This window comes from Giraffa tippelskirchi, chromosome 1 (genome assembly GCF_054371585.1).
Source record: "Giraffa tippelskirchi isolate mGirTip1 chromosome 1, T2T-mGirTip1v1.2.pri, whole genome shotgun sequence".
Classification (NCBI taxonomy): domain Eukaryota; kingdom Metazoa; phylum Chordata; class Mammalia; order Artiodactyla; family Giraffidae; genus Giraffa; species Giraffa tippelskirchi.
In genome coordinates this window covers 108,907,969-108,923,078 of record NC_137275.1, presented here as the reverse complement: position 1 = coordinate 108,923,078, position 15,110 = coordinate 108,907,969, and the positions used below count along the sequence as shown (strand labels likewise).

The window sequence follows — 15,110 nt, the reverse complement described above, 5'->3', positions numbered from 1 at the left end:
TCTTGTACTTATTCATTATGATATTCACTTTATTGCAGTGATCTGGAAATGAACCCACAGTATCTTTCAGGTTTGCCTGTGACTAGGAATTGTAGCCAGAATATATTAAGAACTTCTACAACTCAATAATAAAAATATAAAGAATCCAATTGAAAATAGTTAAAAGATTTGAGCAGACACTTCACAACATATATGGATGGACAACCAGCACTTGGAAAAAAGCATGTAGGTAAATTCTGATGATAAAATTAAAACCACAATGACACAACACCACACTACACATCCACTAGAATGACTAGACTGAAAATACAAGCATTTACAAGTATGAAGAACACCAGAACTCTCACTCACTGTTGGATGGAGTGCAGAGTGGTACAGCCTCTGGGAAAAGATTTGACAGTGCTTTTTTTTTTTAATAAAACTAAATATACATCCACTTTGTGACATGGTAATTATAAACACAGATACATGAACAAGGAAAATGAAAATACATGCCTCAATTCTTGAATGCAATTAGGCACAGTAGCTCTACTGGTACCAGGGAAAGTAGAGAAAGAGCTCAAGTGTCCTTCAACAGCAGAATGGATGAGAAACTGTGGTACACGTGTATTGTACACTACCACTCGGCACTGATTAAAGGAACACAGTGCCGATGCACGTGACAAAATGAACGAGACTCAGAGACATTACACTGGGTGAAGGAAGCTTTACACAATGAGCTCATGCTGTAAAGATCCACCTATTAAAAGTTCTAAAAGAACAGGCAAAACTAACAGATCTAAATGGTGGTTGTTTCTGGGGACGAGTGAGGAGAGACTGAGCAGGGGATTAAAAGAAAATGTTGGGACTTCCCTGGTGGTCCAGTGTTTAAGACTTCATGCTTCCAATGCAAGAGGCATGGGTTCAGTCCCTAGTCAAGGAACAAAGCTGCTGCATGCTGCCTGACAAAAAAGAAGAGAATCAACAGTCTATTGGTATTGCTGGAAATTTAAAAAAGAAAAAACAGAGAACATGCTGCTGTGATGGTCATGTTTCTCTGCTTGGTAAGAGTTTGGGCTATGCAAGTGTGCATCTGTCAAAACTCATCAAAATAGTATAGCTAAGATTTGAGCATCTCATTTCATGTAAATCTTACCTCAAAAAATAAATCTCCTAGAAATACTGAACTCTAGTTAAAGACCTACATGGTGAAATGTTTAAAAGTATGATACAAGAAGGCAGAGTAGAAGGACGGGCACTCCTCTTCTCCTGCAAGAACTCCAAAATTACAACTCGCTGTTGAACAACCATCAATAGGAGAGTGTTGGAGCCCACCAAAAAAAGATACCTCACATCTAAGGGCTAAGGAGAAGCCCCAGCAAGATGGTAGCAGGGGCGAAATAGTGTTTAGAATCAAACCCCATACCCGCCAGAGATGCTGGGACAGCTCTAACAAAACCTTGTGTTCACCAGGACGCAGAGACCCCACAGAGAGAGCGCCAGACCTGCCTTTTAGTGTTTGAGTGTCTCCTCTGGAATTAAGGGAAAGCAATGGCCTGCCACTGGGGTAGGGGCTCTGGGTGTAGCAACCTGGGTCACACAGCCTGTAGCATAAGCCTTCTTGGAGGAGGTTGCCATTAACCCCACCACAGAGCTGCGGAGTAGACGACCCACAAACTGCAGAACAATTATACCAAAGAAATTCTTGCACTGTTAAGAAAGTTCTAGGACCCACAACAGATTTCCCAACCTCGGGGTCTGGCAAAGGGACTGAGAACTCCCAGAGAATTTGACTTTGGAGGCCAGTGGGATGTGATTACAGAACTTACACAGGATGGGGAAACAGACACTCGGAGGGCATAAACAAAACCTAGCACCCACCAGGGCCCAGGAGACAGGAGCAGTGTGCCCACAGGAGACCGAGCCGGACCTGCCTGTGAGTGTCCAGGGGTCTCCGGCAGAGGGGTGGGTCAGCAGTGGCCTGCTGCACGGTCCGCGGCACTGAGTGCAGAAGTGCGTGCATGAGACCTTTTGAAGGACGTCGCCATTATCTTCATTAACCCCACCATAGTTTGGTCCAGGTCAAACAAGAGGGAGGCAACACAGCCCCGTCCATCAGCAGAAAATTAAAGATTTACTGAGCATGGCCCTACCCATCCCAACAAAACCCAGTTTCCCCCAGAGTCACTCTCTCCCATCAGGAAGCTTCCATAAGCCTCTTATCCCTGTCCCTCAGAGGGCAGAGAGAATGAAAACCACAATCATAGAAAACTAATCAAAATGATCACATGGACCACAGCCTTCTCTAGCTCAATGAAACTATCAGATATGCCATGTAAGGCCACCCAAGACGGACGGGTCATGGTGGAAAGTTCTGACAAAACATGGGCCACTGGAGAAGGGAATGACAAACCACTTCAGTACTTTTGCCTTGGGAACACCATGAACAGCATGAAAGGCAAAAAGATACGACACTGAAAGATGAACTCTCCAGGTCGGTAGGTGCCCAATATGCTACTGGAGATCAGTGGAGAAATAACTCCAGAAAGAATGAAGAGACAGAGCCAAAGCAAAAACAACACCCAGCTGTGGATGTGACGGGTGGTGGAAGTAAAATCTGATGCTGTAAAGAACAATATTGCATAGGAACATGGTATGTTAAGCCCATGAATCAAGGTAAATTAGAAGTGGTCAAACAGGAGAGGGCAAGAGTGAACACTGACATTTTAGGAATCAGTGAACTAAAATGGACTGGAATGGGTGAATTTAATTCAGATGACCATTATATCTACTACTGTGATATAGCAGTAGAAGAAATGCACTAGCCCTCATAGTCAACAAGAGAGTCTGAAATGCAGTACTTGGGTGCAATTTCAAAAACAACAGAATGATCTCTGTTCATTTTCAAGGCAAACCATTCACTATCACAGTAATCCAAGTCTATGCTCCAACCAGTAATGCAGAAGAAGCTGAAATTGAACAGTTCTATGAAGACCTACGAGACCTTCTAGAACTAACACCAAAAAAGATGCCCTTTTCATCATAGGGGACTGGAATGCAAAAGTAGGAAGCCAAGAGATACCTGGAGTAACAGGCAAATTTGCCCTTGGAGTACAGAATGAAGCAGGGCAAAGGCTAATAAGAGTTTTGCCAAGAGAACACACTGGTCATAGCAAACACCCTCCTCCAACAACACAAGAGAAGACTCTACACATGGACATCACCAGATGGTCAACACCAAAATCAGATTGATTATATTCTTTTCAGCCAAAGATGGAGAAACTCTATACAGTCAGCAAAAACAAGACAGGCAGCTGACTGTGGCGAAGATCATGAACTCCTTCTTGCCAAATTCAGACTTCAATTGAAGAAAGTAGGCAAAACCACTAGACCATTCAAGTACGACCTAAATCAAATCCCTTACGATTTTACAGTGGAAGTCACGAATAGATTGAAGGGATTAGATCTGATAGAGTGCCTGAAGAACCACGGATAGAGTTTCGTGAAATTGTACAGGAGACAGCAATCAAGATCATCCCCAAGAAAAAGAAATGCAAAAAGGCAAAATGGTTGTCTGACAAGACCTTACAAATAGCTGAGAAAAGAAGAGAAGCTAAAGGCAAAGGAGAAAAGGAAAGATATACTCATTTGAATGCAGAGTTCCAAAGAATAGCAAGGAGAGTTAAGAAAGCCTTCCTCAGTGATCAATGCAAAGAAATAAAGGAAAACAACATAATGAGAAAGACTAGAGATCTCTTCAAGAAAACTAGAGATGCCAAGGGAACATTTCATGTAAAGATGGGCACAATAAAGGATAGAAATGGTATGGACCTAACAGAAGCAGAAGATATTAAGAAGAGGTAGCAAGAATACACAGAAAAACTGCACAAAAAAGATCTTCATGACCCAGATAATTATGATGGTGTGATCACTCACCTAGAGCCAGACATCCTGGAATGGAAAGTCAAGTGGGCCTTAGGAAGCATCACTATGAATAAAGCTAGTGGAGGTGATGGAATTCCAGCTGAGCTATTTCAAATCCTAAAAGATGATGTTGTGACAGTGCTGCACTCAACATGCCAGGAAATTTGGAAAACTCAGCAGTGGCCACAGGATTGGAAAAGGTCAGTTTTCATTCTAATCCCCAAAAAAGGCAATGCCAAAGAATGTTCAAACTACTGCACAATTGCACTCATCTCACACGCTAGCAAAGTAATGCTCAAAATTCTCCAAGCCAGGTTTCAATAGTACATGAACTGTGAACTTTCAGATGTTCAAGCTGGATTTAGACAAGGCAGAGGAACCAGAGATCAAATTGCCAACATCCATTGGATCATCGCAAAAGCAAGAGACTTCCAGAAAAACACCTATTTCTGCTTTATTGACTCCATCAAAGCCTTTGACTGTGTGGATCACCACAAACTGTGGAAAATTCTTAAAGAGATGGAAATACCAGACCACCTGACCTGCCTCCTTAGAAATCTGTATGCAGGTCAAGAAGCAACAGTTATAATTGGACATAGGACTGCTTTCAAATTGGGAAAAGAGTACATCAAGGCTGTATATCGTCACCCTACTGATTTAACTCATATGTAGAGTACATCATGCTAAATGCTGGCTGGATGAAGCTCAAGCTGGAATCAAGATTGATGGGAGAAAAATTAATAACTTCAGATATGCAGACGACACCACCCTTATGGCAGAAAGCGAAGAGGATCTAAAGAGCCTCTTGATGAAAGTGAAAGAAGAGAGTGAAAAAGTTGGCTTAAAACTCAACATTCAGAAAACTAAGATCCTGGCATCCGGTCCCATCATTTCATGGCAAATAAATGGAGAAACAATGGAAACAGTGACAGACTTTCTTTTCTTTGGCTCCAAAATCACTGCTAATAGTGACTGCAGCCATGAAATTAAAAGATGCCTACTCCTTGGAAGAAAAGCTATGACCAACCTAGACAGCATATTAAAAAGCAGAGACATTAATTTGCCAACAAAGGTCTGTCTAGTCAAAGCTATCGTTTTTCCAGTAGTCATGTATGAATGTGAGAGTTGGACCATAAAGAAAGCTGAGCACCTAAGAACTGATGCTTTTGAACTGTGGTGTTGGAGAAGACTGTTGAGAGTCGCTTGCACTTCAAGGAGATCAAACCAGTCAACCCTGAAGGAAATCTATCCTGAACATTCATTGGAAGGACTGATGCTGAAGCTAAAACTGGAATATTTTGGCCACCTGATGGGAAGAACTGACTCATTGATAAAGACCCTGATGCTGGGAAAGTTTGAAGGCAGGAGAAGAGGATGACAGAGGATGAGATGGTTTGATGGCATCACCAACTCTATGGATATGAGTCTGAGCAAGTTCCAGGAGTTGGTGATGGACAGGGAAGCCTGGCATGCTGTAGTCCATGGGGTCACAGAGTCAGACACAACTGAGTGACTGAACTGAACATTTGAAACTTCCTTTCAAATGTGTCCCTCTCCATCGTCTTTTTAATAAATGACTAGAGGCAGAGAAAATTTATGGACATATGTAAAGCAAATATAATAAAAGTAATCATAGAATTAGATGGTGGGGCGATGGATACTTGTGGCACACCTTTCAACTTTTCATGTTTGCAAATTTTTATAATAAAATGTTGAAAACTGAAGAATGGTTTTCTTTGAGTACTGAGATAATGGGTTATATATTTTCTGCAAATCTCCACTCACTATAATGATATACTTTCTAAGTAAAGTAGTTTGACAGTAAGTTAAGAGATTTTAATTTTTATTTTCAAAGAATTAAGAAGACATTAGTCTAGAATCATACAATATTTCTCACAGATGAAAATGGATTTAAACTAGAAATCAATAACAGAAATACAACTGGAAAATCCAAAATAACTGGAGCTTAACACTTTTCTAAGTATCACATGGACCAAAGAAGATATCTCATGAGAAATTTTAGAATATTTTGAACTAAATGAAAGTTCAAATATAACATCAAAATTTGTGAAAGGCAGTGAAAACAATTCTTAGAAGGAAATCTATAGTATTAAATGCATACATTAGAAAAGAAAGATCTAAAATCAGTAATCCAAGCTGCTACTTTAGAAAACTAGGCCACAGGTGCAAGCCCAGTGTCAAGGTCACCTCTGGAATTGACTGAGCCTCTGTGTCACTGTTGACAAAAGGCCCCTGATCATCACCAGCAAGCTTCCTGACTCCAAACTAGGTAAAAGGCCCACCTCAGTGCTCACCCTACAGTGCCCTAACCAATCACCTAATGCCAACTTTACAGCGTGAATTTTATTTGCCTTGAGGCTATCAAAACTGGCTACTAAACCACAGACACTTTTACCTCTCCCTGGTCTGTCAAGAGGTCGTTCCTCTGAGCTCTCAGTGCCCCTCTTATCTCTGCTCTTTGCTCTTAATAAACTCCCTCCCTTCTGCAATGCTGTGTCTGGAAATTCTTTTCCAGCCTGTGCTTGGGCTGCCATGACAGAAAGAGAAGAGCAAAATTAGTCCAAAATTAACAACAGAAAATAAATAAATAATAAGAATTGCAGCAGAAATCGATGAGGTTGAAAACAGGATATTAGCAGACAAAAACAAGAAAACCAAGACCTGGTACTTTGAGAAGTTCAAAGAAATTGATAAGCCGCTAAGCCAGGCTAACTAAGGGAGAGAGAGAGAGGACAAAAATTACTAATATCAAAAATGAAGAGGGAACATTCATGACAACCCTATGGACATAATAGGATAATCACAGAACACTATGAACAACTGTACATCAATAAATTTGATTACCTGATGAACTTCACCCATCTCTTGAAAAGCACAATAAATTAGGAATAGAGGGGAAACTTCCTCAACTAGATAAAGACCATGTACAAAAAACCTAGAGCAAACATTATACTTAACAGTGAGAATCCCACAGACAGAGGATCATGGCAGGCCACAGGCCACAGGATCTCGAAGAGTTGGACATGACTGAAGCAACTTAGCATGTACAAGAAACTCAAGCTTCCTCACTGAGAAGCTGCAGAGAAAGGCTACCCCTCTCACCACTCCTCTCCAGCATGCTATTTCCGGTCCTGGCTAGTGCGCTGAGACTATCTGAGGAGAACTATGCAAGCTGTCCTTCATTTCTCATAAAATCTGCGAGATAGCATTCTACCAGGTAGAAGAAGCTACTGCCCCTGTTGAATGACTTCTCACGTAGGCATGTGACAAGCAAGGAGTCTCCATCCATCACAAAAAAAGTTAGATTCAACAAAATCATTTAGGAAACTGGAATATATAAAATAAAAATCAACCGTTAAAATAAACATTACAGATTTATGACTACATTTTCTACAAGGACATTGTTGTTATTATTATTTTGATTATCAGCATCATTGTTGCTGTAGTTATCAACAACAGCTACTCTTCGTTGAGTCAGTTCAGTTCAGTTGCTCAGTCATGTCCGACTCTTTGCAACCCCGTGCACTGCAGCGTTCCAGCTTCACTGTTCATCACCAGCTCCCTGAGCTTGCTCAAACTCATGTCCATCAAGTCGGTGATGGCATCTGATCATCTCATCCTCTGTTGTCCCCTTCTCTTCCTGCCTTCAATCTTTCCCAGCATCAAGGTTTTTTTCAATGAGTCACTTCCTCCCATCAGGTAATCAGAGTATTGGAGCTTCAGCATCAGTCCTTCCAATGAATATTCGACTGGGGATCGAACCAGGGTCTCCAGCATTGGAAGGTGGATTCTCAACCACTGACTACCAGGGAAGTCCTCTTTGTTGAGTACTTATAGCAGACAGTCTGCTATGACTTTCAAAATTAACCTCATTTCAGCATTACGACTATCCTACATAAAGACACAGGGCAATTACTATTTCATAACAAGAAAAACTGGGCTCAGTGGGACAAAGTAATATACCCAGTGCAGAGCCAGGATCTAAACTTAAAATCCGATTCTAAGGCCGTTATTCTGGATACAAATATATGTAATATAGCTGCATGCAAAACATCAGAAATCTGATTCATTTTGGAAACCATTTGGTAATGACACCTGTTGACAGCCATAGGGAAAATAATGTTTTCCCACCGTCACCAAATTGCTCTGAGTAAGTATACTGAATGATCATTTATGTGTTTATCACTTTATAGATACACGGATACACAGAGCAGAAGATTTCACAGCACGTTGTTTTTTGTTTCAAAGTACTTACCTAACTTTGGCTATTTCACTCAACATTAATTTTGTCATTTTCCTGAAAAATACTACATGATCTGCTAACTTTAAAAAAAAGGATTATTGTGAACCATCAATACTTTCCAAATAAACACGTAGTTTACTTATTGTTAGGGAAAGAAGAGAGGGCAATCCAATTATTTTTAATACTGTTGAATCTGACTATCGCACAATGTTGTGGTTTTATAAATTATAAATGTCAAAGATTGAAAATTACCCCATTGTGGTTGCTACTTGGACCTTAGAATAGAATATGTATTAAATACGGCTAATATCTTTTATTTTGTCACCTCTACATTGACTATATTTTATGTAAATAGTACTCTTGGAAAAAAAAAAGAAAAATCAAAAATGCACTTATACTTACAACAACAAGGAGAATGAGCAAAAACACTACTGGTAACAAACTTCATGGAATAAACAATCTGATGGCTAAGAGGGACACTAATCAAACAATTACACAAAAAATTTGAATCATAAATATGACAAATGACACAGAGCTCAAAGGTAGCTTCCTTGAAGGTTTTGAGCCTGACAGCTGAAGAATCAGTGCTTCCTTGTAATCTGTCCCGTAAGGACAGCAAAGACTGATGGAGGGAGGGTTCAAGATGGTCGCCCAGGAAGAGCCTGAATTCACTTCTTCCCAAGGACACAACAAATCTACAACTAATACAATAATTCCCTAGACTGGATAAGCAGCCTCCACAACGAAGGGTAAAAAGACAGCCTCGGGATGAGCAGAAGAGCAGAGAGAAAGTTTTGCTGAGATAAAAGCCACAGCCCAGCCTCAGGATGTGCGATACCTTTCAAGAAAAAGGAAGGATGACTCCAAGGTCAGAACCTCAAGGCCAGAAGGCAGAGCCCAGAGCCACGGAGGATTGTTTGCTAGAAATTTTAATTTTTTGGGGACCGACCAGTAACTCCTTTTTTTCCTTTCATTTTCTTTTTTTCTGAACAGGGATGTTCATAACTGGTACCCTGCCCCTGTCACAATGTTCCATCTTGGGCACAGATAACCTGCATTCTAGCTCCATGCTACTTGAATGGAAAGGAGTGTTGGCTGAGAATGGTTCATATGCAGCAGCCTCACCCATACCTGATTTAAATAATTTAGCTGATGATATTTGGATGTCCTGAGTTGATAAGATTTAGATGAAAGTTTGGACTTGAGGTGATACCATCATGGGTTGAGGCTTTAGGGGACTTTGGGATGCGGTGACTATATTTTTCATGTGAAATAGATGTGAGTTTTTCTGGGCAGAGAGTGGACTGTAGTAGACAAATAAATGGCCCCCAATGAATGAAGTCCATGCCCTAATCTGCAGGACCTGTGAATATTACCTTAGGTGGCCAAAAGAACTTGCATATGTCATTCATTCATTTAAGGACTTTGAGATGGGAGATTATCCTGGATTATCCAAGAGGCCCAATATGGTCTCAGGCAGGTAGTTAGAGAGGAGAGAAGTGCCATGCTACTGGCTTAGAGATGGGAGTGGGCACATAACAGGTATTGAGGAACCTCTACAAGCTGGAAAAGACAAGGAAACAGATCCCCCCTCAACCCCCTGATGTAGCACAGCCCTGCTAACACCTTGACTTTAGACTTCTGATTTTCAGAATTGAAAGAGAACAAATTTGTGTGCTTTAATCCAATAAATTGGTTGGAATTTGTTACAACAACAATAAGAATTCAGTACAACTAACATTACCATCCATTCCATTAAAATAATCAATCCACTTCCATCTTTGAAACACCTGTGAGAGTGAGCCCACACCCCACTTCCCCTCCTCTCTTTCCCTGTGGAAACTTGCAGGGTGTACACGCTCCATCTCTACTCCTTCCCCTTCAAACTCCTGAAGGTGGGTGAGCTGACCTACCTTTAGACCGAATCTGCACTAGAGCTCCTCTGCCAAACATCACCAGCGATGAGCTATGGACAGCCAAATCCAAACAACCCTGTTTAGTTCTTGAGTTACTGACCTGTTGTCAATATTTGAGATTTTCACGGCATTTCTTCTTTGAAAGGGTCTCTTCTCCCTTGATTTCAGCTACACTATTCCCTTCCAAATCTACTCTTCTTATTACATCTCTGTGTGCGTGCTCAGTCCCCCAGTGTGTCAGACTCTGTGACCCCATGGACTGTAGCCCACCAGGCTCCTCTGTCCATGGAATTCTCCAGGCAAGAATACTGGAGTGGGTTGCCATTCCCTTCTCCAGGGGATCTTCTCCAACACAGAGATCGAACCCGGGTCTCCCTGCACTGCAGGCGGATTCGTTACCACTGAGCCACCAGGGGAGCCCTGTCATTTCTAAAACACCCATGGGCGCTCAGTGGCAGGAGGGCACACTTATGACTCAAGAATGTGCTCATGTTGCAAGAGGCTTGGGTTTACAGATGCCCACCACAGCACCAAGGCAAAGTATCACATCTCATTTAGAGACATCTAGATTCTAATTTTTTACTTAAAAAAAGCTTCAGGTTTCCTGTGTTTGCAAAGTGAATTCACTACAATGACCCAGTTGTGGATACTGCTGTTCTTGGATAAAGCAGTTTCACAATGAAACGAAAGCAGGATGAAAATGCACAGTGACGTGAAGGAATCTGAATATTCCCATATTATCTGTTAAGCTCGCAGAGGACAGGTGGACTTCTGAGCTCTATCAGGTGGACTTTGTGGATAAGGGGGACTTTTCTCCTTTTCTGCTTTCTTTTAAATGAGCTAACGAATTTGGCTACGTGGAAGATGGCACATATGTGAGGGAGAATCAAGCAGTAACAGCCAACACAGATACCACTTTATCAGAGTATTAGCTGTGAGAAAAAGGAATTCTCAAAGGAAATGCAGATGTTGATTCATCAGTGGTGTGTCTCGGATTAAAAATTATTTTTAGTGCATTAAAAGGAAGAACTTAACTTATCATTTTCTTTCCTCCCAGTTGTGTGTCCACTGAGGAGATATTTCAGGGGAGGCCTAACTGGGGTCTTTATGCTAAAGAGTCTGACTCCTCTCGGACTGTGGATAGGGCTCACCTGCTCAACAGGGACTGACAGAGGCTGGATCACAGCTGTGGTCACTCTTGTCTTTGGAGATGATGATCCAGTGGTCAAGGACATAGAAGTGGTTTTCTTCTGAGCTCTGCAAAGTAAGGAGTGAAGTCTTGGGTCAGAATTTCTTAAGCAGGAATTATTCTTTGAAATACTGCCACAGAACAGGCCAGTTTCTTTATGTTTGCTCAATCTGCTTCAACTGGAACTGCTTCAGAAATGGGGACCCACAACCTACAGTTAGAACAGTGGTGCTCAGTATATATTCAGAGGGCCCCACAGACAGCAGCAAAATAAACACACAGATGAAAGTACTAACTATGTATCTCAGCTCTTATTAGAAAGCAGAAAGTATTGAACTGGAAAATCCTAAGACAAAAGATAATACTTAGAAAAGCCCAGTCTGGAGCAGTAAGCAGATACGTTTAGGAAATGTTTAGGAACAGGCTTCGATATTTAATTCAAAGTTCTGGTGGTTGCTTTTCAGTCCAGCAACTGCTCTTTATTCCAGTTTCCCATTGTGTAAAGTTGAGAATGTCTTGGACTGTGGTCTTTTCTTAGTGCATAAAAGTTAAGAGCTGTTTCTAGGTCCAATTTTGCTAAGTCACAGGCTGTGTAATCTCAAGCGAGTCATGGAACTTCACTAAACTTGAGATCCTTGTCGGAATGCACAGGTAGCAGAGTATGTGATCTTATTAAGAGCCCTTTAACACATATGCTCAGTTAGCACTCAGTCACGTCTCTTTGCCACCCCATGGACCGCAGTCTACCAGGTTCCTCTGCCCATAGGATTCTCCAGGCAAGAATACTGGAGTGGGTTACCATGCCCCCCTACAGGGGATCTCCCCAACCCAGGGATCAAACCCATGTCTCCTGCATTGGCAGGCACATTCTTTACCACTCAGCCACCAGGGAAGCCCCCTTTAACATGAATGCTCAGTGATAATTTGAGGCTGAATGGCTATGATTGTTATGCATATACTAGTAAATCAAACAAATTTCTTAGCACAGTCTCAATATTCATGGAGTTTTCTACCAACTCTTGATAGATTTTATCTTTGCAAAATAATTAAGATCCTAACATATTACTAATAATCCCTATGTCTTTGTAGGGACAATGACATTTTGAGATTTTCATGACATGATCTAACTGGAGATACACTTGATCCAAATGGAAACCCATTTCTAGCCTAATTAGATATTTTCTAATTTATGTGACAAGTTGTTTGTCATTTACATTTTAGTACTGATGTCAGTCATTTTCTCTCATTGTGACTGCTCCTTCTACATATTTATAAGCAGTCAGTTGGCACTGGAACAAACATTGTGGATGGTTAGATTTGGGGACACTGAGGATGAAATGCAGACTTCAAAGTTCAAAAGTCAAAGACTCTGTTCCAGGCTCAAGCATCTGATCTCTCACTGACATCAGCTGACCTCTTCCTTTAGCGCACAACACCAGCGGCGTCACTGAGCACAAGTCTGCTGACATTTTCTACTTAAACGGACGGAATCATACACACTTACTGTGGCATGGCTCCAGGCTTCGATTTGCAAGCTAAACTTTCACTGTCAGAATCTGTTGAACTGGCACCTGAGTGAAAAAAAAAAACACAACAAAGATGTAGGTAGTATCTATATCTGCTTCCATTAGCATATTGGGCACCTACTGACCTGGGGAGTTCATCTTTCAGTGTCCTATCTTTTTGCCTTTTCATACTGTTGATGGGGTTCTCAAGGCAAGAATACTGAAGTGGTTTGCCATGCCCTTCTCCAGCGGACCACATTCTGTCAGACCTCTCCACCATGACCCATCCGTCTTGGGTGGCCCCACACGGCATGGCTTAGTTTCATTGAGAGAGACAAGGCTGTGGTCCGTATGATCAGATTAGTCAGTTTTCTGTAATTTTAGTTTCAGTGTGTCTGCCCTCTGATGCCCTCTCGCAACACTTACCATCTTACTTGGGTTTCTCTTACCTTGGGCCTTGGGTAATTCCTCTCGCGGCCGACGCCGGCCCCCAGTCCCCGGCCCAGCCTAGCCCCTGTCGGTCGCCGCCCCCGGCCCGTGGCCAGGCCTAGGCCCTGTCGGCCACCGCCCCCGGCCCCCGGCCCGGCCTAGCTCCTGTCGGCCACCGCCCCTGGCCCCCGGCCCAACCTAGCCCTCGGCCCAGCCTAGCCCTCTGTCGGCCGCCGCCCCCGGCCCCCGGCTCCTGGCCCGGCCTAGACCCTTGTCGGCCGCCGCCCCAGGCCCCCCGGCCCGGCCTAGACCCTTGTCGGCCGCCGCCCCCGGCCCCCCGGCCCGGCCTAGACCCTTGTCGGCCGCCGCCCCCGGCCCCCCGGCCCGGCCTAGACCCTTGTCGGCCGCCGCCCCCGGCCCCCCCGGCCCGGCCTAGACCCTTGTCGGCCGCCGCCCCCGGCCCCCCGGCCCGGCCTAGACCCTTATCGGCCGCCGCCCCCGGCCCCCCCGGCCCGGCCTAGACCCTTGTCGGCCGCCGCCCCCGGCCCCCCGGCCCGGCCTAGCCCCTTGTCGGCCGCCGCCCCCGGCCCCCCGGCCCGGCCTAGCCCCCTGTCGGCCGCCGCCCTTGGCCCACGGCCGGCCGGGCCTAGGCCCTGTTGGACGCCGCACCTGGCCCCCGGCCGGGACTAGCCCGTCGGCCGTCTCCCCTGGCCACCGGCCCATGGCCCCGCCTCGCCCCTGTCGGCCACCGACCCAGGCCCCCGGCCCCCGGCCCGGCCTAGCCCCCTGTCGGCCGCCGCCCCCGGGCCCCGGCCCGGCCTAGCCCCCTGTCGGCCGCCGCCCTTGGCCCGCGGCCGGCCGGGCCTAGGCCCTGTTGGGCGCCGCACCTGGCCCCTGGCCAGGACTAGCCCCTGTTGGCCACCTCCCCTGGCCACCAGCCCCCAGCCCGGCCTAGCCCCTGTCGGCCACCGACCCCGGCCCCCGGCCCCCGGCCCGGCCTAGCCCCCTGTCGGCCGCCGCCCCAGGCCCCCGGCCCGGCCTAGGCCCTGTCGGCCGCCGCCCCCGGCCCCCGGCCCGGCCTAGTCCCTGTTGGCCACCTCCCCTGGCCACCGGCCCCCAGCCCGGCCTAGCCCCTGTCGGCCACCGCCCCCGGCCCACGGCCAGGCCTAGGCCCTGTCGGCCGCCGCCCCCGGCCCCCGGCCCAGCCTAGCCCTCTGTCGGCCGCCGCCCTGGCCCCCGGCCTCCGGCCCCCGGCCCCCGGCCCCCGGCCCCCGGCCCCGCCTAGCCCCTGTCGGCAGCCGCCCCCGGCCCCCGGCCCCCGGCCGGCCTAGCCCCCTGTCAGCCGCCACCCCAGGCCCCCGGCCCGGCCTAGGCCCTGTCGGCCGCCGCCCCCGGCCCCCGGCCCGGCCTAGTCCCTGTTGGCCACCTCCCCTGGCCACCGGCCCCCAGCCCGGCCTAGCCCCTGTCGGCCACCGCCCCGGCCCCCGGCCCGGCCTAGTCCCTGTTGGCCACCTCCCCTGGCCCCCGGCCCCCGGCCCGGCCTAGTCCCTGTCGGCCACCTCCCCTGGCCACCGGCCCCCAGCCCGGCCTAGCCCCTGTCGGCCACCGACCCCGGCCCCCGGCCTGGCCTAGCCCCCCGCCGGCCGCCGCCCCTGGCCCGCGACCAGGCCTAGGCCCTGTCGGCCGCCGCCCCCGGCCCCAGGCCCGGCCTAGCCCCTGTCGGCCACCTCTCCTGGCCACCGGCCCCCGGCCCGGCCTAGCCCCTGTCGGCCACCGACCCCGGCCCCCGGCCTGGCCTAGCCCCCCGCCGGCCGCCGCCCCTGGCCCGCGACCAGGCCTAGGCCCTGTCGGCTGCCGCCCCCGGCCCCCGGCCCGGCCTAGCTCCTGTCGGCCACCGCCCCTGG

General features: G+C 46.7%; 1 protein-coding gene across 49 annotated transcripts in view; it reads right to left on the bottom strand.

Moving 5' to 3' along the window:
* The window catches only part of LOC145506383 (olfactory receptor 4A47-like), a 162,709-nt gene that overhangs the window by 87,787 nt on the left and 59,812 nt on the right, over positions 1-15,110 (bottom strand). For all 49 annotated transcript variants that reach the window (XR_014053885.1, XR_014053866.1, XR_014053896.1 and 46 more), the window contains 2 exons: positions 12,777-12,843; positions 11,235-11,340 (listed from right to left, as the gene is read on the bottom strand). The gene's annotated coding sequence lies outside the window, so the exon portion shown is untranslated. The remainder of the gene's footprint in view (positions 1-11,234; positions 11,341-12,776; positions 12,844-15,110) is intronic.